General features: G+C 38.4%; 1 protein-coding gene and 1 non-coding gene across 2 annotated transcripts in view; one reads left to right on the top strand and one right to left on the bottom strand.

Annotated features, from left to right (window-relative positions):
- The window catches only part of GRID2 (glutamate ionotropic receptor delta type subunit 2), a 1,609,032-nt gene that overhangs the window by 1,328,573 nt on the left and 256,777 nt on the right, over positions 1-23,682 (top strand). The gene's annotated exons all lie outside the window — the stretch shown is intronic.
- TRNAY-GUA lies at positions 2,931-3,002 on the bottom strand. The gene has a single exon. It is a non-coding gene; the product is annotated as a tRNA-Tyr (tRNA).

The raw sequence follows: 23,682 nt of genomic DNA, 5'->3' as shown, positions 1-23,682 counted from the left end.
CTAGACTTTCATGTAATAGCAGTGGGAGCAAAAGTTTCTATCAAATTTTTACACCCATAGGTTTCTCTAAAGTAAAATTTAATGGAAACAGATCATAATTGCACATGATGTTTCCCTCAAGTGTAGTTCCACAATCCAAAATAACTGAACGTTCATTTTTAACAAATTATTTCTTTCAAATGCCAACTCACATTATTAAAAGCCAACCGTGAGTATAATAAACCTCCCCTTCCTTCTAATCTTATCACTAGACTAATTATGAAAGGGGAAAACTGGAGCCAAGTAAGTTAAAAGAAGCCTGAGTCTCTCTCCAAACTTAAAGATATCTTCTAATTTCATGCTTCAGCTGTGTTGGTAAACATAATTGCAATGTTTCTTGGAAATATTCAAAGTTGCATTTATAATTGATGTCAAACTTTCTTGGAAAATTCTGATTTTTCTTAGAAAAGATAGAAACTTTTTTCAGAAAACCATCCAGTGTCATGCTTCTTAATCATTTTATATTCATGAGATTTGCTCATCATTAAATGAAGCAATCCTCATCAGAGTACCTTTTCCCAGCCCAATTGCTGTGCTATTAGCAAACATCTACTATCCACGACTTTATTCCCCAAATGAAAAACAAATATCATATATTAATGAATATATATGGTATCTAGAAAAACGGTACTGATGAACCTATTTGCAAGGCAGGAATAGGCATGGATGTACAGAACAGACTTGTGGACACAGCGGGCAAGGAGAGGGTGAAACAAATTGAAAGAGTAGCACGGAGGTTTATACACTACCACATGTAAGATAGATGGTTAGCAGGAAGCAGCTATATACACAGGGAGCTCAGCTCTGTGTTCTGTGATGACCTAGAAGGGTGGGATGAGGGTGTGGGAGGGAGGCTCAAGAGGGAGGGGATGCATGTATACAAATGGCTGATTCACCTTGTTGTACAACAAAAGCAAGCACAACATTATAAAGCAATTATACACCAAAACAAACAAACAAAAAATCAAAGTCACTTCTTGACACCAGGAGAGGTAAAGGTAGTTAGAGGACTGTCAGTGAGAGAAACAAAAGCTGCTACTTTTAAACAGGTGGTTGACAGAAACCCTGATATTTTGGTAGGAAAAGTCCAATAGATTTATTCTTAGGAAACTGAATACATTTTATAAAATGTACCTGTTTTTCAAAATTAGATATTTATTGTCATTTAACCTTCCAGTTGGCACTTGCCTTTAATAAAAATATTGAAAGAGAATTTTCTCTGGAGAAGAAAACTGACCAGTTAATTTCATATCCCTTCAGTGATGGGACAGCCCAACATAGCTATGTTCTGATATGATGTAATATGACAGATTGTGACACAGCTGATGTATTCAGTTCAGTTGCTAAAGAGAAAATTATATGCAGTTTCTGCAAGACTCTAATGACATCTAGGCCTTTTCTTGTCACTGAACAGTAATAACAAATAACTAAATTATTTGCAAATACTTAAAAATTGAAATATACATTTTTCGGTTGGGCTAAAAAGTTGTTGTTTAGCCGTTAAGTTGGGTTTGACTCTTTTTGTGATCCCATGAACTGGGGCCCACCAGGCTCCTCTGTCCATGGGATTTTCCAAGCAAGAATACTGGAATGGGTTGCCACGCCCTCCTCCAGGGGATCTTTCCAACCCATGGATCAAATCTGAGTCTCTTGAGTCTCCTGCATTGGCAGACAGAGACTTTACCACTGAGCCACCAGAGAAGCCCTGGGCTAAAAGTGAAATGATAAGATGGAGCATGTGAAGCTTTGAAGGTATTTTCAGAGTAAACATTGGGGAATAATATCATCAACATTAACTATATTAGTCTTTGCATGCATGCTAAGTCGCTTCAGTTGTATCTGACTCTTTCTGACCCTGTGGATCATAGCCTGCCAGGCTCCTCTTGTCCATGGGATTCTCTGGGCAAGAATATAGGTGTGGGTTGCCATTTCCTCCTCCAGGGGATCTTCCTGATGAAGGGATTGAACCCATGTCTCTTAAAGTTTCCTGCACTGGCAGGCAGGTTCTTTAACACTAGTGCCCCCTGGGAAATCCATATTAATCTTTACTGTGATGCAATTTTCAAAAACCAACTTATTTCACTTGTAAAAATGAAAATAGCTCTAGGGGAATCAGAGTTGTATGGTTCTAGTCATCAGTAACTTTAGAACCAGATTGGTCTGTGGTGATAAAACTTGAGGACTTTCATTTCCTGGAGCTATATGTAAGCTTGAGTCTATTCAAATGAACCCCAATATCCCACCATATTTTTATGTTTAATGCACTCACTTTTCATAGTGGTTGAGGTTGGACTAAACAAAATATTGAGTTAATGCAGCCACTGAATCAAACTAATTTGAGATAATTTCTTTCTAAGCATGTGCAAAAAGAAATTCATAGGCATTCTATTCACTAGAAGAGACCACTTTTTTTGCTACCATACCAATAACTGGAGATTTACATTTGTTTTTGTCTACATTTGGAAAGGGAAAAATTTATTGAGCAGCTGTTTTTCTCAGTGCCATTCAGTGAGTATCACTGAGCTTAGAAATCTAAGCCTGTTCCCAAGTCTAGGGAAACAGAGAATGGTAGCAACTGCTGCTGCTGCTGCTGCTAAGTCGCCTCAGTCGTGTCTGACTCTGTGTGACCCCAAAGACGGCAGCCCACCAGGCTCCCCCCACCACCCCCACCCCCCACCCCACCCCCGTCCTTGGGATTCTCCAGGAAAGAACACTGAAGTGGGTTGCCATTTCCTTCTCCAATGCATGAAAGTGAAAAGTGAAAGTGAAGTCGCTCAGTCGTGTCCGACTCTTTGCGACCCCGTGGACTATAGCCTACCAGGCTCCTCCATCCATGGGCTTCTCCAGGCAAGAGTACTGGAGTGGGTTGCCATTTCCTTCTCCAGGAGATCTTCCCAACCCAGGGATCGAACCTGGGTCTCCCACATTACAGGCAGACGCTTTACCGTCTGAGCCACCAGGGAAGCTCTAATTACTGTTAATAACGGCCATTACAAGCATACTTTTAGAAAGGTCATTACAAGCATTCCTAACTATAACAAATTCCTAAATAGATATATTAGTTTCTTTTAATTAATTCAACTAATTATGTATCTGGGTTTCCGAGGTGGCTCAGCAGTAAAGAATTCACCTACCAATGCAGGAGATGTGAGTTCAATCCCTGGGTCGGGAAGATCCCCTAGAGAAGGAAATGGTAACCCACTCCAGTATTCTTGCCTGGGAAATGCTCAGACAGAGGAGCCTGGGGGCTACAGTCCATGGGGTTGCAAAAGAGTTAGACACAATTTAGTGACTAAGCCACCACCACCATCAACCCCTTACCAGATATGAAAATGAAAGCCTCTCAGTTATGTCCGATTCTTGTGACCCCATGGACTATACAGTCCATGGAATTCTCCAGGCCAGAATACTGAAATGAGTAGCTATTCCCTTCTCCAGGGGATCTTCCCAACCCAGGAATCAAACCCAGGTCTCCCACATTGCAGGCAGATTCTTTACCAGCTGAACCATAAGGGAAGCCCCTTATCAGGTATATTATTTGCAAATATCTTCCCCATTTAGTAGGCAGCCTTTCCTTTATGTTGGTGGTTTCCTCACTGTGCAAAAGCTTTCTAGTTTGATGTAGTACCATTAGCTTATTTTTTCTAATCCATGTATAAGCATGGATCTCCCAAAGCTTAACTAATAACTGCCTACTGTTGACTTGAAGCTTTACTAAATTGTGGATTAACACATGCTTTTGTGTTGGTCTTTAAAGATATTTAGGTATTATCATTGAGTCACAATATATTTGAAGAGATAACAATGTAGAATTAAATGACATAGGGCTAAGATAAATTTATTTATAAAATATTGTAAAGCATAGGGAAGGATTTAAGTCAACTTGGAGAGAAGAGGAAGAGAAAAGGAAAAAGCTATTAGGCATCACAGAGGTTCTCTGATGTATCATCGGAAAGTTTGGTCTTAAAGAATAAATTTCAGTAGACTGAAGGAGTGGCATATTGCAGAGGTATGAAATTCCTAGGAGAATATCTAGCAAAGGGTAGATGATCAAAATATACTCATTTCCTCCTGGTTTCAAATAGGTGATGTGAGAGTGGAAGGAAGTGAAATAGAAATGGAGGGTAGAACCACATCTTACAGGACATGATAAACCTTGCTAAGGAATTTAGACTTTTTTTCCTGGAGATAATGAAGACTGACATCATCTGAGAAAGACAGCTTTAACTGTGGAGAGGAGGATAAGCAGGAGAGAAGAGATGGAGGAGCCTATGGAATCTCACTGGATGTGTCTAACACACATATATCTATGGCATTTAATAGTATGTCTTTACTCGATATAAACCTGATCAACATATCTTCTTGTTTCAAGTGGTCTTTGTAAATATATAAAGATTAAAGATAATTGAAGAGAAATTTGGCTTGAGAAAATTTATATCTCTAGGCTAACATTCATATTCCTTGTGAATGCAGGGATATTGCTTCAGATTATTTTCTTTTAAGATATTTAAAGATAGGTGTGGTTGACTACCTTCTAGTTACACAGATAGAGAAGAAGAGAGTTACTAATGTGAGGAAATTTTAGGAATTACTCTGACTAGGCTAATTTTCAGATGCAACTTTGCCAAATTTGCATCTCAAAGTTTGCTATTCCTAGACCACATTCTGCTTATTAATTAATTTTAGCCTTGAGCCATCAAAAAGGAAATCAGACTTATTTTTATTCCATTTTAATACACTTTCTTCTTATGACAGTAACACAAGGCTATTTTGAGAAATTAGAAAGTAAAATCTTGAAGGACAAAGCATTAATAATCCATAATCTGTCATAGAGTAGTGTGTCCTAAATTGCTTCAGTCATGTCCGAGTCTTTGTGACCCCATGGACTGTAACCCGCCAGGCTCCTCTGTCCACTGATTTATCCAGCCAAAAATATAGGAGTGGGTTGCCATGCCCTGCTCCAGGGGATCTTCCCAACTCAGGTATCAAACCCAAGTCTCTTGTGTCTCCTGCATTGGCAGTCGGGTCCTTTACCACTAGTCACCTGGGAAGCCCATCGTAGAGCAGTGTTTTGTCAATATTTAAGCAAACTTTGTTTATTTTGAAGTAAATATATATACGCACGCACGCACACACACACACACACACACACACAGGAAATTGCTAAATCAGTACAGTTACAACACAGAGATGACAGAGATGTCCGATATGCCCTTCACCAAGTTCCCCACAATGTTCTTGCTTAGTCTGACACTTTGTGACCTCATGGACTGTATCCCACAGGATATGTCCTCTGTCCCTGGGATTCTCCAGGCAAGAATACTGGAGTGGGTAGCCTCTCTCTTCTCCAAGGGAACTTTCTGACCCAGGAATCGAACCAGGGTCTCCTGCATTGCAGGTGGATTCTTTGCCAGCTGAGCTACCAGGAAAGCCCCCCACCCATGCATGATGGTTACATCTTAGTAATTATAGTATAGTATCAGAATCAGAAAACTGACATGGGTACTATGTACACATATAGTACTTAGCCATTTTATCACTGGTATAGAATCATTAACCACCACTGCAATACAGATACAAAACCATTAATCATTACAAAATCTCCCTCATTCCACCCCTATATGCTCACCCTCACCCATTCTTCCACACCATCCCCAGCTCTTGGCAACCACAATTATTCTCCACTCATTCTAACAGTGTTATCAGGTTGAATTGTTTTGAAATTGGCTTTTATGTCATTCAGGAAAATGCCCTTGAGGTCCATTCAAGTTGTTGCATGCATCCATGGTTCGTAGGTTTTTTTTTATTGTTGAGTAGTATGAAGCAAAAGGCAAAGGAGAAAAGGAGGAGAGATAAGAAAGCCTTCTTAAGTGAAGAATGCAAAGAATAGAGGGAAACCAAAGGATGAGAAGGACTAGAGATCTCTTCAAGAAAATTAGCAATACAAAGGGAACATTTCATGCAAAGATGGGCACAATAAAGGACAGAAATGGTTTGGACCTACAAGAAGCAGAAGATACTAAGAAGAAGTGGCAAGAATACACAGAAGAATTGTACAAAAAAAGGTCTTAATGACCCAGATAACCATGATGGTGTGATCACTCACCTTGAGCCAAGTTCCTAGAATGTGAAGTCAAGCAGGCCTTAGGAAACATGACTATGAACAAAGCTAGTGGAGGTGATGGAATTCCAGCTGAGCTATTTCAAATCCTAGAAGATGAAGATGTTAAAGTGTTGCACTCAATATGCCAGCAAATTTGGAAAACTCGGCAGTGGCCGCAGGACTAGAAAGGTCAGTTTTCATTCCCATCCCAAAGAAGGACAATGCCAAAGAATGTTCAAACTATCACACAATTGCCCTAATTTCACACACCAGCAAGGTAATGCTCAAAATCCTTCAAGCTAGGCTTCAACAGTATGTAAACTGACAACTTCCAGATTTACAAGCTGGGTTTAGAAAAGAGGAACCAGAGATCAAATTGCCAACATCTGTTGGATCATAGAAAAAGCAAGAGAATTCCAGAAAAACATCTATTTCTACTTCATTGACTAGGTTAAAGCCTTTGACTGTGTGGATCACAAGAAATGGAAAACTCATGAAGAGATAAAATTATCAGACCACCTTACCTGCCTCCTGAGTAACCTTTATGCAGGTCAAAAAGCAACAGTTAGAACCAGACATGGAACAAAGGATGGGTTCAAAATTTAGAAAGGAATACATCAAGGCTGTATATTGTCATCCTGCTTATTTAACTTATGTGCAGAGTACATGATGCGAAATGCTGGGCTGGATGAAGCACAAGCTGGAATCAAGATTGCCAGGAGAAATATTAATAACCTCAAATATGCAGATGACACCACCCTAATGGCAGAAAGCAAAGAGGAACTAAAGAGCCTCTTGATGAAAGTGAAAGAGGAGAGTGAAGAGGCTGGCTTAAAACTCAACTTTCAAAAAATGAAGATCATGGCATCCATTTTCCATCACTTCATGGCAAATAGATGAGTAAAAATGGAAACTTTATTTGGGGGAGCTCCAAAATCACTGCAGATGGTAAGTGCAGCAATGAAATTGAAAGGCCCTTGCAAAGGTCCGTATGCAAAGATCAAAGCTATGATTTTTCCAGTAGTCATGTATGGATGCAAGAGTTGAACCATGAGTAATCTGAGCACCAAAGTATTGATGCTTTCAAACTGTGATGCTGGAGAAGACTCTTGAAAGTCCCTTGGACTGCAAGGAGATCAAACCAGTCAGTCCTAAAGGAAATCAGCTGTGAATACTAACTGGAAAGACTGATTCTGAAGCTGAAATTCCAATACTTAGGCCACCTGATGGGACGAGCCAACTCATTAGAAAAGACTATGATGCTGGGAAAGATTGAAGGTTGGAGGAGAAGGGCAGACAGAAGATAAGATGGTTGCATGGGATCACCTACTCAACGGACATGAGTTTGAGAAACTTTGGGAGATAGTAAAGGACAAGGAAGCCTGGCATGCTGCAGTCCACAGGGTCACAAAGAGTCGGACATGACTGAGCTACTGAGCAACAACAGTGAATTCACGAACTTGTTTAAAACTTACCTACTGGATGACATCTATGTTGTTTCCAGTTTTTAGCTATTTTAAATAAGGCTGCTAAGAACATTTATGTGCAGGGTTTTTTGTTTTTTGTTTTTTTGCATGTGTATGTTTACATTTCTCTGGCATGAAAGTCCATGAGTGTGATTGTTAGGTAGTCTGGTAAGTGTATGATTAGTTTTTAAGAAACTGCCAAATTGTTTTACAGAGTAGTTGCACTGTTTTACATCTCAACTGACAATGAGGTATCCAGTTTGTTTGCATTTTTGCCACCTTTGGGTGCTGTCACTATTTTTTTTTAATTTTATCCATTCTGATAGAAATGTAGTAATAACCTTACTGTGATCTTAATTTGCATTTCCCTAGTGATTAGTGACATTGAACATCTTCTCATGTACTTTTTGCCATCATTATATCCTCTAACGTGAAAGGTTCCTTTGTGTCTTTTGTCCATTTCCTAATTGGATTTTTTTTTTTCTTTAAACCATTGAGAGTTCTTTAGGGTTTTCCAGGTAGGGCTTCTGATAAAGAAGCAGCCTACCAATTCAGGAGACTAAGAGAAATGGGTTTGATCCCTGGGTCCAGAAGACCTCTTGGAGGAGGACATGGCAACCCATTCCAGTATTCTTTTTTTTTTTTTTTTTTTTTTTAATTTTATTTTATTTTTAAACTTTACATAACTGTATTAGTTTTGCCAAATATCCATTCCAGTATTCTTGACTGGAGAATCTTATGAACATAGAGCATAGTGGGCTATAGTCCATAGGGTTGCAAAGAATCAGACACAGTTGAAGTGACTCAGCATACATGCAGACACATGAAAGGTTGTTTTATGTCTTTGTCCATTTTCTAATTGGATTCTTTGCACTGAGAGTTCTTTACATATTCTAGATACCACTTCTTTGTCTGATATGTGGTTGGCAAATGTTTTTTCCTAGTCTATTGTTTTTTCATCTACTTTACAGGGTCTCACGTAGAACAAAAGTTTTTTAATTTCGCTGAAGTCAAATTTACCAATTATTTTTTGTGCGTTAACCTTTCATGTCGTGTCAAGATGCTTCAAGCAAATTCTAGGTCTCTAAAATACTCAACTGTTTTATGCTAAAAATTTTATAGTTTTATATTTCCCATTTAAATCTATAATCCATTTTGAGTTTAGTTTTGTACTAGGTGTGAAGTTTACACTGAGGTTCACTTTTTGCCTGTGGATATTCATATGTCCAGGAGCTTTTGCTGGGAAAAAAAAAACTCTTTCCTTTGTTGAAGTGCTTGTGCGCCTTTGTAAAGAATAATCAGTTGGCCTTCTGTGTGAATCTCTTTCTGGGTTCCCTATCCTGTCCCATTGATCTATGTATCTATCCCTCTGCCAATAACATAGATTTGATTACTGTGGCTTGAAATTAAGAATAGGGATTCCTCTCACTTACTCTTGTTTCTTTTTTTTGGGGGGGGGAGGAATTATTTTACCTATTCTATTTCCTTTGTCTTTCTGTATGGATTTTAGAATAATTTTGTCTACATTAGCAGAAAAAGTAATGCTAGAATTTTAATAGGAATTGTAGTAAGTCTGTATATCAGTTTGGGAACATATTCACATCTTTACTATGTTGAGTCTTCCAATTTATTAATAAAGTGTATCTTTCTGCTTACTTAAATGTTTTATTTCTTCTATCAGTATTTTGCAGTTTATAGTACATCAGTCTTATATATGATAGAGTTAAATCTAAGTATGTCTTTTTATCCCAGCAATTATAAATGGTATTGGATTTTTAATTTCAGTTTTCACATATTTATTGCTAGTATACAAATACAATTTTTACGTGCTGATTTTATCTTGTGATCTTGCTGTTAGTTCCAGCGGTTCTAGGAGTTTTGGTAGAGTCTTTTAGATTTTCTATGCAATCCTTTATGTCATTTATAAAACTGAACAGTTATGTCTTTTTCTTTCTCATCTGTATGCCTTTTATTTCCTCTTGTTGCCTTTTCTGTGCTGATTACAATTTTGGGTACTAGGTCAAATCATAGTGATGACGGTGGACATCTCTAGATTGTTCTCCATCTTGTGAAAAGCGTTGAGTCTTTCTTTCACTAATAGGTATAAGGTTAACTGGAGGGTTTTGTAGCCATTCTTTATTGAGGTGAAGATATTCTTTTCTATCCCTAGTTTTCTATGTATTTTTGTCATGTTTGAGTGTTAGATTTTATCAAATGCTTTGTTTCCCATCAACTGATGGACTCAGATGATTTTTTCTTCTTTAGCCTGTTTGGCAGATTATATCATTTGATTAGCAATCTATTTTCAAAATGAGGTAGAGGCCAACTCTGTTTCCCTCTATTTCTTCTCCACCTTTTTTTCCCTTAATCTTGCTTTTTTCCTTAATTTTCTTCCCTCTATCAATAATGAGGCAGTAAAAGATTCTGATTTTCCCTGCCTGCAGCTTCACATCTTACTCTTTTCTTCCACCTCAACTATTGCTTCCCTCTATCCATTATCTTCTCATTCAAGTTTACCCTCCAGAGTGAAACATCCAGAAAGTGACCTTCTTCAATCCTTAAAATTGGCTCTAAGCCCCCTTTGTTACCTCATGCTATCAAAATAAGGTTCAATTCCATCCGCAGAGCTTATTAAATTCTTCAAAAGCTGATAAGTTTCTTTTTTGTTCACGGGCACCAATTGGGCTTCCATCTGGTAAAGAATCCACCTGCAATGTGGGAGACCCGGGTTCAATCCCAGGAAGATCCCCGGAAAAGGGCATGGCAACGCACTCCAGTATTATTGCCTGGAGAATCCCCAAGGACAGAGGAACCTGGTGGGCTACAGTCCATGGGGTCGCAAAGAGTCAGACATAACTGAGTGACTAAGCACACACAGCACATCAGTTAATCATTCCTCACACTTGTTCACGCCCCATTCAAGCCATAGCTTTGGAAGACATGTCATGCTTCTCTGGAGCTTCTGTGCTGTTCCAACCTCCTGAAATGACCCAGAATTCTGTTCTCGTCTGGCATCTTTTGTTTGCTCAGGCAAAATTAGACATGTGTCTTCTCTTTGAAAGTGTACTTTCTTCAAACGCAAGGACTATATTATATTCCTATTTATGCCCTTAATGCCTCATAGAGTCCCTGGTACCGAGTATTAATAAGAGTAGCTAACACTGATTGAGTGATTTCTATGTGACACACTTTCCTAATGCTTCATGTAGATTTTCTCATTTAATCTTCCTAACAGTCGCATGAGAGATATATTCTTTTAATCTCCTTCTTGAAGATGACAAAGCTAAAACCTGGGGTAGCAAACCCAGGCAATTGGCACTAGAACCTGTGTCTTCACCAATGGGTCATATCCTCTGCAATCAGCAAATGCACTAAATTTTTACTGAATGAAATAAATAAATAATATATTCATGAATACTTGAATGAATGAAAATCATCAGGATCATTATAAGTTTCTTTGACAAAGAGTTTTTCAGAAAAGAATTAATGGCTGAATTATATTTAGCCAAGTTAATTCCAGATATTTCTGAGTTACATGGTATCCTAGAAACAGGCACCAGAGACATCGATTTAAGTAAATTTGCATTTAAAATCTCTCCCACTTAGTAGCTGAATGATCTTGTCATTTTCCATAATAATTTTAAGCCTTATTTTCCCTAAGGGTAAGGAGAGGATGGGTTCAACTTCGTTAACTTCAGTATAAAGAATAATGGGGGTTAAAAAAAAGATATGAAGAACAGCACGATTCTCAGACACACACCTAGGATTTGCTTCCATTTTTCTACTTGTTCCCCAGAACTTCATGCAGATTCCTTGGACTGTTATTCCCTCCACTCCCATTTTTGGGGGAACTAATAACTATTCTTTTTACCATTCTGTCCCCAGTTTCATACCCTGAATTATTTCTTTTACCTGGTTCAACTAAACCTCAAGGTTTCCCTATTGCTACTGTTATCACTCTGACACAGCTACCAACACCCTACCTTATGAGTGTTGTCTTCCTGCCCTGCCCTCTAGTCCTCCAAGCCACCAGAGGTAATAATAAATGAAACAAACAAACCAAAAAAAAAAAAAAAAAAACCCACTATAAACAAGCCTCATCTGATCTTAAGCATAAATAAGTACTTAGCCAAATGATTAGCTCTATTGTCTGATTAACAGTCACTTGAGCCTGATTAAGAATGAGGACTAAGCTGCTAATGATCGTGACTAACACTAAACCTGGGTCAGGATATCTACTTATCAAGCAAGTTTTCTTTTTTCAATCAATTCAGTTCATTTGCTATGGCGTGTCCAACTCTTGGCAACCCCATGGACTTTTTTCTTTTTTAACTCATCTTTAATGACCCCGTCTTGTAAACTGTAGCTTGTATACCACTTCCTCTATGTAGATTTCCACAGTTTTCATGACTAAATTTAGTGGCTCCCCTTTTTGAATGCCTTTACACTCTGAACAACATCTAGTCTTGTACTGGAGTATTATTCGATTTGTTTTATCTTCCTTATTATGATATATGTTCTCAAGGATGGTTTTATCACCTTTGTATTAATACAGTGCTTTATGTAGTACCTTACTGAGTACACAGTTGGCTATAAGTAAATATTCATTGAATGAATGAACCAGAAAGGAATTTCTCAGACTCTGGCCTGAGACTATGGAACTCCGTGACTTGTTTATATACCTCATAAAAAGTCAGAAAGAAATATGAAAGTCATTTTTTGTCTTGTTATTCCAGGATAAAACAGGGGGCCTAGAATGTATGTTCCCTCAGTTTCCATTGTCTCTCACCCACTTCAGTCCTACTGTAGGAGGCTATTTCTTAGCTCTCGGCAGGGAATTGCACACTTTATTAGGAACAACCAAATTCAAGGTGGCTGGAGTGAGCCGGACCTGATTCATACTGCTTTTTATGTTTTGGTTTAGTACAGAATTGTATAGGCTTAGCTCTAAAGTGCACAGGCACTGCAGACAGAGGAAGACATTCATCTCCTGACTCTATATTGTTCAATGTCGAAATGGCTTACTTGTCAAAGAACTTAAGTACCACAGTGATGGATGTGCTATAAACACATAGCCATCTAGATGTTACAGACAGTTTTGTCTTTCTTTTGGAAAACAAAAACAGAAACTTTCAGAAGTATACTATTCTTCTAAAGCCACTGAAAGTACGCATTTAATTAAAAGTTGTCTCCCAATTTAATATTTGTGACTCTCAGGAACAGGGCTCTTTTAGCATTGTATAGACTCTGTTTACACTGAGCTTACTAAGATGAGAACTTTGCCTCACTAATAAGCTCCCATAACCTCTAAAGATGATCCCCTTCTCTGGACAAGCTGAATCATCTAAACAAGTCAAATCCTTCTCTTGTTCTCTCTCTCCAACCTTAGTCACCTAAAAACCACTAAGTACTGAAGCATATAAATGCCTAGTCTCTCCTCTATTTCTTGTTATTTTCCTTCATTATATGAAGTCAGCCTAATAAATAAGTTATGTTTATCACAAGGATGAGAATATGTTAAAACATTTATAGTTGAAAGCAATGCGTTTAGTCATTTTAGAGAAGCCAGTGTGCACGGGGCAGGCTTTTTTGAAGTTAGCGTAGAAAAGTTGGCAATGGACAAAAGTGGCAGTGGACTATGCAGGCAGAGTTGTGTATTCAGCAGAAGCACTGCTGAAGAGGACTGGAGACCTACCTTTGAGTGTTCAAGTCTCTTTCCTGCTGCTAGGTAGGAAGGTTTTTAAACCACTTTGTACCTTAGTTTTCCATCTTTGAACATGTGAGCCATTCTTTCTCTCACTCCCCAAATATATGTCCTACAGTTTGAATTGTTATTTGCAGTGTCCTTTAAACTATAAATTTCTGTATCAACTATAAAATTGAGCTATACTATTAAAGAAGGTCTGAAGAAAATGATTTTAAAATGTGTTTGCATACATTACTAAAAAGAAATAAAGAAGTCCTAGATTTATTTATTTCTTCTTTCTTTATTTTTTTAATAAAAAGAAATCCTAGATTGAAAGGCAGAACTGAAAGGAAACTTTTTTTTTTAAACCATTTTTCTCATCCTGTTTTTCTTGACCCACCTTTCTTTCCCATCATGCCAGCAATCCTGGTGTGCTGACCTCCACCCTCCACTAAATATCTGTTTGACCCCATTAGTTCTCTGATCCTCTTAGCTCCTCCACAAGCTCTTGTCATCTAAAGATAGTCAATTTATTTTTAATGGCTTTCTCCTCCACCCCTACACACACACATGCACACACTCACTACACACACCCCTACTATAGGCCCTATTTCTCCAACCCTGATCTTTTAGCCTAAGGACAAAGTTGGAAATCACCAGATGCCCCAGATCATGGCAAGTTTCCAAGAAGGCAAACAATAAGATCTACAGCCAGCTGGCTCGGCTGTTTTTTTGGGTGTTGCTGTTGTTGTTGTTTTTTTTTAATGACAATTGTCATTTTCTGAGAGGGATGCAGAGCTCTCAACATTTGCTAATAAAAGGTGGATGGAGAGAAAATTTTAAAAATAGTTTGGATATTTGTAATCTGCTGCTGCTAAGTCACTTCAGTCATGTCCGACTCTCTGCGACCCCATAGACGGCAGCCCACCAGGCTCCCCCGTCCCTGGGATTCTCCAGGCAAAAACACTGGAGTGTAATCTGAGTGACTGGCAATAAGACCTGACTCTGAGCATTAGGACATGCATTTTATATATGCTTTTAGTTGACATTTTTCAAAAAGGATATATACCTAATTGGCAATAGAGGATAGTTTCTCTGGACAATTACCCAAAAAATCTTTTTTGGAGAAATCCACAGACCTACTGTACTAAAAAAGAAGGAAAACATCTTTGATATTTAGGAAATTTTAAGTTATCAATAGAAACTTGGTTCCCTGCTCTGTATTATGAAGAGCCAGGATGTTTGTTTGAGTAAGATTCATTAGAGGCTTCACTGAAACAGTGACCTTTTACCTTATTTTGACAATAGCATATCATTGGGTCTTTAAATAGGCTATTAAAGTAACCCTACTGTTATTTCTGATAAATTCTTCCTCTCTAGTTATTTCTTTCACTATGAATAATTTGATACTGTGATTAATGTTCTGAGCTCCTTAAAAAACCTTATAGGGAAAAAATAGCAAGTTACTATTGATTCCTTATTTGAATCCATACTATATTTTATTTGGGTCATTGTTCTGTGTAGTACTATTGTGTATTATTGTATCATAGCTTGTTAGTGGCCCAATTGTGAGGTACCGATCAATGGTTCAATGTCAGGTATATTGAATAAAGTTTTTTCCAAAACTCAGAGCTGGCCCTGATTCTAATTAACAGCTTTAATGTTGATTTGAAGTGTGGAATAGGGAGTAAACTTATTAAATATGCAGATTACTTTATATTGAGTAGGGGTGATTATTGCCTAGAATCACACTATAGGAGTTCATAAGGACCTTGACAAATTAAACAAGGTGATTAGAAGTGAGGTGAAGTTTAATAGGGACAAATATATGATAATTCACACAGAGATGGAAAGAAAAAACAGTGTATGTGTATGTGTGTATCTATAATAGTTCGAAATTGTGGGATATAGGCAGTTTCAGATTGAATCATCTATCAATTATAAATTTGAAATGTAGCATTGATGTTTATAAGGAAAATGACCAAGGTCACCTAGCAGTGTTAAAGTTGTTGAGGACTTTTAAACTACCATAATCTATTTATAAGATCCATAGATTATGCAAAAATTGCAAGAGAGAAGAAAAAGATGGCTTAGTTAATTACAAAGCAAAAAAAAAAAAAAAAAAAGCAAGGGGGAGTAATAGATCCTGGGAATAAAACAAAAGGAATTTAGTATTTAATTCAGCAAGGAGAAGGCTGGGGATGAAAATGAAAAGGCAATGTTTTATTAAATAAAGAAATAGAGGTGTCCTAGAGGTGGTGAGTAACTACTGCCCATGGGACTGAGAACAAAATGAGAGGCTTATTTGAATAGGAGGGGTTTAGGTTAGGCATGAGTAAGGACTGCCTGGTGTTAAATTTTCGAAGTCATAAAAATGCCTTAGGAAGAAAAATAAAGTCAGTTTTGGGGACTGGCTTATGTGCCTTAAAGAACGTAATCGAATTATGTGATACCTCCAGGAATTCTCTCAACTCTCTGATGTTATGATTTTATAAGGATTCTTTCTTAACATCATTTAGAAATTTGTTGATCCTCAGGGAAATTCTTGGGAATTAGTCAAGTCCTTCCTGTATTCTCAATGATAGAGGAACATAAAAATCTACTGTTCTAATACTGAAGTCTATTGGTTTATTTGAGGATATTGTCCTAATGAATTTTATAATTAGCTGACCATCAGTAGCAAATATAATGAAATGCTGACTGTACAAATTTAGGATAATTCCATATTTGTTCATATTGTCCTGTGTAAACAAATATTGCATCTTTTTCAATAATGTATAAGAAAGTACACAGGAAAATTGCAGAGTAATTGAATTCACAGGATATTGAGCCTTTTGCAACAGAGTTCTGCTTAATTAGTGTGTATATATGCATAGACGTATGTGTGTATAATAAAAGACTACTTTAACTAATAGGCCATTTAAAATAGAGAACAGGGTCATAAACGATCATTCTGTCAACATGTGGAAAAATATAATGTCTGCCACATATCAGGATTCATGACATGACAAAATTAGTTCCTAGTTTATAATATGGGACAACAAGTCAGGCAAGACAATCAGATTTTCAGATGACTGTCTTTTCACATTTATATAGCATTGTCATTTTGGAGAGAGTTTCACCATCATCATCATTATTTATTGCTTAACAGCAGCCAGAAGGATGGTGTTTCCTCCTCCCTCTGGGTTCTCTAAAATGACCTATCGTATCCAAGATCAAATCAACCTCAAAAGTGTACAGGAAAATGCATCTCTCTAGTGCAGGAAGATGTTCCATACCTAGTCAGTGACATCCCTCTACCTCAACTGCATCTATGTTACCTGAATTTCTAGTATTACCTGTGACCATCTTGTCTATACCATGTGGCAGATGGGGTGCTCCTGACTACTCTTTGGAGGGAAACATTCTGAAATCTCTCAGGAAAGACTTGAAAGGCATCTCCTGGGATATAGCCCTCCATGCCTAGTAATCCACCTTGGAGGGACAGTGTTTGGAAGGGAGCAATGTGCTCTGCGTGACTACCTCTACTTTTTCTAGACCAAGCACACTTGGAATTCTGATGGATGTTTAAATAGTTTTTTTTTAAATAAAGATCAAATAAGTATTCTAAAGAAGTTCAGAGCACAAAAATCTGAAGCTGTGTTTTATGTCATATGCTCTGCTGTACCACAGAAAGCTGGGTGTGTGGGCATGTGAAGGGTATAGGACAGGAGTGGGGAGGAGGCCAGAACAGAGGGGCTGGGGAAGGAGGCACCACTCCAGCCTTATTTGAGCATCCTCCACAGGGAGCCATTCTCACCTGCTGACCCTCCTCTCTACATCCTCAGTCCTTTTTGGTCCTCTTAGGGCTCCTTTTATAAAGCACCCTCTCCATCCAGGGGACATCCCCTGGGTCCACCCTGCAGGGATCCTTCAAACTTGTTGGCCTCAGACTTTAGTCTTCTGCTTCTGTCTTGAGAAGGAAGAAGTGTTGGCACCATGAGAGGAAGAAAGGCACAAACACATTCTCTCCACTAGAGACAACTGTGGCTGGGTTCCTCCTAAATTAACTGGTCCCATAAATTATACTTTCTTAGGCTATATATAGTCTTACCTTCTATGAGAGAATTGTATTTCCGCCACTAGTATGACTTTAACCTTAATCTTTTAAAATAAGAAACCTAGCATCATTGATGGAGAAGGCAATGGCACCCCACTCCAGTATTCTTGCCTGGAAAATCCCATGGACAGAGGAGCCTGGTGGGCTGCAGTCCATGGGGTCGCTAAGAGTCGGACACAACTGAGAGACTTCACTTTCACTTTTCACTTTCATACATTGGAGAAGGAAATGGCAACCCACTCTAGTGTTCTTGCCTGGAGAATCCCAGGGACGGGGGAGCCTGGTGGGCTGCCTTCTATGGGGTCGCACAGAGTCGGACATGACTGAAGTGACTTAGCAGCAGCAGCAGCATCATTGGGCTAAAGAACATTCAACTCTTTCCTGAGCTTGCTTTCATTACATAGCAGTTGCCCTCATTCACTTAAAATAGCTCATCAGTATGGATTGAGCCATCTGCAAACCAAATTTTCTGACATCAGGGAGTGTTAGAGTCCTGCTTACCTCACCATTTACCCTGATACCCTTAAGTTTCATTAGACTTCCTTTCCAAACTTGTATCTGAGGAACTGGGAGAAATTCACTGAGAAGAAGGAGCTAGTAAGATACAGAATGTGGTTTCTTAAGTGACAATTGGCTACAGTGGCAGATAGGACACTGGAAAGCCTTTCCACATGCTTTTTCTGCTCTCCTATAAGTAGAGCATTCCTCTTCTCGAGACTTCTTCCTCTTTATGTAAATACTTAACCTTTGAAAGAAAGAAAAAATAAAACTCCAGTATTGCCAAAGGGTTTCCCAGGTGGTGCTAGTGGTAAAGAACCTGCCTGCCAATGCAGGAGACATAAGAGAAGCAGGTTCCATCCCTGGGTCGGGAAGATCCCCTGGAGTAGGAAATGGCAACCCACTTCAGTAATCTTGCCTGGAGAATCCAATGGACAGAGGAGCCTGGAGGGCTGCAATCCACAGGGTCGCAAAGAGTCAGACACGACTGAGTGGCTGAGCACGAGCACACATTACCAATGGTGACTGTTCTTTGTTCTGGTTTGTATCTCTTCTTTAGCTCCTAAACCATAGATTTTTTTTTATATATATATATTTTTTTTATTATTATTTCCTTTAGCAGAGTTAGTTGAGCGATTTTCTTCATCATTTCAGTTTCTTTCTGATATTTTAATCAGAAATAATTCATCACATCTACCACTAAATTGTCAGATCTGTTTCCACACTGCTTAAATAAGTATCTGTCTCAGGAATAGACATCCCAGCTTGTACTGGACCCCATGTCTACCAGAATCTTGGACTATACCTCAGCTTTTTCCGATATTTTGTTTCAGTATTATTTGTTTAAATTTTCTTTTTATTTGTCTTGCCTCTGAATTCATTTATGGCAAAACAACTTGTCACACAACTCATTGGTGGTCCAATAAAGCTTTTGCAGCTGATTGTAATACAGAAAGGCTTTCTAAAGTTCTCTTTTATAAAGTTTTGTTTTCTAAAAAAAAGTTTCTTTTTTTTAACTACACAATACTTCTGGCCACTATTAATCACCCACAAAATGGCTAGTAATATATAGTAAAAATTCCATTTTTATGCAACACTGGTTTAATGGGAATGCTGGCTTTCCAAGATGAAAGCATTTTCCTAGTAAAGAAGTGCAGCCAAAACAAATGAACCTCATTATTGATGTTTTCCAGACCCTGGCTAGGTTCTGAGTTTCAAGATAAATAAAAAACAAATAAATAACATTAAAAAAAAATCTCATGAGAATCAGTAACATGTATTCTAATGAGGTAAACAAAGAAGTAAAATTTCAAAACACAATGCTAAGATGTGAACATATATTTTAAGTATTAGAAGAGCACAGAAGAGACATCAGAATTTGATCTTGAAAGGAAGAAATTCACCAAGAAGATAAGCAAACATGCTGGGAAAACACCTAGCAAGCAAGGAATGATGAAATAGTCTGTTTGCCCTGTAATGTGAATATGAATGAGGCAAAAGGTTATTTCTGAAAATGGGGAAAAAAATTTTTAGGGCAAATTTTTGAAGGATCTTGAATGCTATGGAGTTTGAGCTGTTTTCTAAGGGCAGTGGGTTATACAGGAAGTATTTAAATAAGGCAGAGGTAGGATTGGATTTGCATATCAGAAAGAACACTGTTGGCTGTGAAGGCTGGATTAGAGGTAGGTGGGAGTAGAGATAGGGGAAAAGCTTAGAAATAATTTTCAAGGTAGAAATGATGAGGGTACTGGCAATGGGAAGGCAAAGGTAGTGATAGATTTGCAAGATTTAGGAGGTAAAATTTACAAAACCTGATGAGAAGTTAGAGTGAGGTGTTAGAAAGAAAGGCCACCGGTGAGGAAGAGCTTTAGCTGAGAAGGAGTCTATTGGTGGGAAAAATAAAAACATGGCGATCCTTGAAATCATAATAGAGGACAAAGTAACAGTAATAATAACTGCAAGGATCAGTAAGTGAGCGCTTAAAGAGTACGTTTTAAGCTAAGTGTCTTCTATCAAAATCTACTACAAACCTCCAGATATTTTATTATAAAATTATTATTTCTCCTGTTTAACAGGGAAAGGAATTGCAATTTGGAACATTTTAATTTGCTCAAGGATTGACACTTCAATCTTTATATCTTCAAAACCTGTGTTTTTAGAAGCTGAGAGGTTGCCCAGAGCAGAGGTTGGCAGTACCTCACCGTGGTAGGCCTGCCTTCTCTGACCACCTCAGTCTAGTTTCCAACTCTTTTTTTCTGTTTCTTGGGTCTCAACATCGCTAATGTTCACTCTGCTGGCCCTCTATTATGGCGTGTAGTTGTTCATTAAGTTGTTAAATTTTGGAGCACTTTTCCTGCTTGGAAACCCTGCCTCTGTACCCTGCCAACGACAGTGCTCAGCCACTGCAACCAATGAGCCTCAGTAGGCACCAGTGGGCTCCGTGCGGTTGCTATACTGGGCCCTTGGAGCTACAAGAAAATTTGTCCTTTGACAGATGCTGAAATTACCATCCAGAGGAGGAAACTGGGGAGAGAGTGTGGGAGGAAAAGCCTGAACTGAGTTGGAGGACACTTTTCATGTACCCCTGCTTGTTTGTCTCTCTTCCACCATCAGCCCTTTTGCCTGAAGCATCCAGCGCCTATCCTATCAACCACGTTCCATTTTTCTCTCCCTGAAGAAAAATCCTTCCGATGGGATAACTTGAGTCAAGTGTTCCATTCTATTAAAAATGGGATTAGACTTAAAATTCCCCAGAACTAGAGCTGGCAGCTCACTCTTGTCATTTGTTGGTGAGCATTCCACACAACAAGGCTCAAATGTGAAACAAAAAAGAGAAAGAGAGGGAGGGAGGAAGAAAGAAGGAAAGAGAGAGAGAAAGGGAGAGGAGATGTAAAAGAAAGGCCTATGAGAGTTATTTTAAAGTTTATATGGATAAGATTTATTCGCCTATTGAAAGAAAATAGGTAAAAATATGAGTGAAAGTTCACGGCAGTGGGGATGGACATTAGATTTTTAACTGACAGCTTAAAAAAATCTAAGCAGCAACACATTCATTATAATTACACTAATAAAGTCATGTAAATGTCATAAAGAATTTGCTATGAAGAAAATTATGACCATTTAGTATCCTAAGTTCATACATTCTTGTACTTGGAAAGGTGATGAGGCTTTAACTCAACTCCAATTCATGAATCTCCTTGTTAGTAGTATAAGGGGTCCTCCTGCCACACACACCAAAAAAAAAATAGTCCATTACAAATCATTAAATAGTGCATTATAAGGTGAAGAACTATTATAATAATAATCTTTGTATGAAAACAATAGATATGATCAAATACTGATGTGACATGTCCTAGAATCATCACTTTTTGAGGACACTGTTACTCTCCCCATTTATAGATGAGGAAAGTAAAGTTAACAGGGGTACCTAACATCACACGGCTTACAAATAAGAAAGCTTCTTGGCTTTAAAATCTAACCTACCCAATATCAAAGCTATTGTTATCAGATATAACTAATATCAGACAATCACATGTATCAAAATTAATTTTCAAAGCTTGAAGAGTTTTAAGTATTTTTCTTCTCATGGAAAGAGTGTAATCAGCCTAGATCCACCTTAAAATTTAATTTCACAGAAGTGCCCTAAATTACAATTTCTTTATATTTGTAATGTTCATGTAACTAAATACCACTTACCTATCAGACAGGACTGTTTAGTATAGAACACAGGTATAATAAATAAAAGAAGAATTTCAGTAAGATGTAAGATGTTGAGAAAATAAGGCTGATTAGACTGAAAAAAAAATTGGCTTTCTTTTATACATATAGCTATTGACATTCATTTTTACTGTGTGTATGAGTTGGGGTGTGGGGTTGGGAGAGGAGAGCTCAGGGCTCACGGATTCTTCCAATGAATTGTTTGCGAGTTTTGTGTGTGTTTGGGCTTCCCAGATGGCTCAGCAGTAAAGAATCTGCCTGCAATGCAGGAGACCTGGGCTGGATTCCTGGGTTGGAAAGATCCTCTGGAGGAGGAAATGGCAACCCATTCCAGTATTCTTGCCTGGAGAATCCCATGGTGGGAGGAGTCTCGCGGTCCACAGTCCATGGGGACACGACCGAGCACCCACAGCACAGCGTGTGCATGTATATGGGTTTTGTGTGGTTAGGTGGAAAGACAGAATATATCAGTATGAGTATATTCACAGCTAACTCTTCTCTAGAATGCTGTAGATTTTCCCATTTCTTCTGTGTCCTGGGTAAACGTTGCCAATTGTTAGAAAAGGAATGTCAATATTTGCCAAGGTAAATTAATCTATGTATTAGGTGCTTGTGGACTACTTTATAATTGTGGAACATTTTAAAACAATAATTTGGCATGTCTAAATAATATCTACTCAGATGTTGACTTTAAGATACAATGGTTTTGAGGATTACCACTTGTGAAATAACCTACTTGATTTGTTTGCTGCTGCTGCTGCTAAGTCACTTCAGTCGTGTCCAACTCTGTGTGACCCCATAGACGGCAGCCCACCAGGCTCCCCCGTCCCTGGGATTCTCCAGGCAAGAATACTGGAGTGGGTTGCCATTTCCTTCTCCAATGCATGAAAGTGACTCCTAGCGACCCCGTGGACTACAGCCTACCAGGCTCCTCTGTCCATGGGATTTTCCAGGCAAGAGTTCTGGAGTGGGTTGCCATTGCCTTCTCCGCTTGATTTGTTTAGGGCCTCATAATATAGACCATAGCATTGCTTAGCAGAAAATCTTATAAGCATGAAAATAACAAAATTACTACTTATAATAGGTCCTTTCTTTCTCTGTTGGGCTCCTAAAACAGCTTTCTTTTTCTGTAATAATTAGCTATTTGTGTTCACTTCATTTTGCTTCATTTTATTTTTGTCACTTTTGGTGTGCTATCTTGGGTACTGTGATGGAATGGCACTGAATCAGACAAGCTGTAATTTTTATTGCAAGCATATCTCACAGCACATTTATAAGCTGAACTTGATAGCAGAAGTGAAGCTACAGGGAACATGCCTTTGTTCTAAGTTATAAAATGTTCTGCTATTCTAAATTTGAAATATATTAAAAATAAACTGCCTCTTTGTGACATCAAGAACTTTACATAGGAAACCTATCAAGATGTTGCTTTAAAATTTCTGTGTGTATAAAACAGTTTTGCCAGCTAAAAACCTGTGTCATAATTCTATATTCACATTTAAAGCTAATATTCAAGGTGATACCATGGCACAAAAATTTGATTGTGTTTAAGATCCAAGCAGTTGATTTCAATTTTGTTTTCATGGAAAGCTAAGAAGGAGCATTAATTTATTTAGCAGTATTTTACTAATACGAGTATTTGAACAAAGCAGTTACATATTTCAGTTCAATTCAGTTCAGTCGCTCAGTCGTGTCCGACTCTTTGCAACCCCATGAATCGCAGCACACCAGGCCTCCCTGTCCATCACCAAGACCTGGAATTCACTCAGACTCACGTCCATCGAGTCAGTGATGCCATCCAGCCATCTCATCCTCTGTCGTCCCCTTCTCCTCCAGCCCCCAATCCCTCCCAGCATCAGAGTCTTTTCCAATGAGTCAACTCTTCGCATGAGGTGGCCAAAGTACTGGAGTTTCAGCTTTAGCATCATTCCTTCCAAACAAATCCCAGGGCTGATCTCCTTCAGAATGGACTGGTTGGATCTCCTTGCAGTCCAAGGGACTCTCAAGAGTCTTCTCCAACACCACAGTTCAAAAGCATCAGTTCTTCGGCACTCAGCCTCCTTCACAGTCCAAC

This window comes from Bubalus bubalis, chromosome 7 (assembly GCF_019923935.1).
Source record: "Bubalus bubalis isolate 160015118507 breed Murrah chromosome 7, NDDB_SH_1, whole genome shotgun sequence".
Classification (NCBI taxonomy): domain Eukaryota; kingdom Metazoa; phylum Chordata; class Mammalia; order Artiodactyla; family Bovidae; genus Bubalus; species Bubalus bubalis.
Note: the sequence above shows the minus strand (reverse complement) of the source record. Positions and strands in the feature narration are given on the sequence as shown.